This window comes from Penaeus monodon, chromosome 20, assembly GCF_015228065.2.
Source record: "Penaeus monodon isolate SGIC_2016 chromosome 20, NSTDA_Pmon_1, whole genome shotgun sequence".
NCBI lineage: Eukaryota > Metazoa > Arthropoda > Malacostraca > Decapoda > Penaeidae > Penaeus > Penaeus monodon.
The window spans coordinates 36,632,451-36,632,867 of NC_051405.1; positions in this window are offsets into that span (position 1 = coordinate 36,632,451).

Below are 417 nucleotides of genomic sequence, written 5' to 3' on the forward strand. Positions count from 1 at the left end.
GTCCCTTTCCTTCCTTCCCTGTTGTTTGTTTCTCTTACCACCATAGTACTTCATACGCCATTGCTTTCTGCACCCCTCTTTTTGCCCCCCCCCCTATTCCCAGATTCTTCCCTGTCATCTCGTATCAGCTCCCCCTGCATTATCCACCCAATTTCTTCCTCACACCCGCCCGTCTTGGCGAGAGTAGCGGAGAGGGCCAGAGTGTCGTGAGACTGTGCTACTCACGGTCTTGATTGACCTTAATATTTTAGGCTAAGGTCAGTCGAGTTCAGTAGAGTACGAATGATCTTAGGTGTTGACCTTGCGTGGGGGCGGCGGTGGAGATGGCGAGGGGAGGATGAGTTCATTTTGATTCAGTTATAGTCAAGGCGTATCCATCCGGTAGGCGTGTTTCTTCGAGGCTTGTAGAGTTTGTTT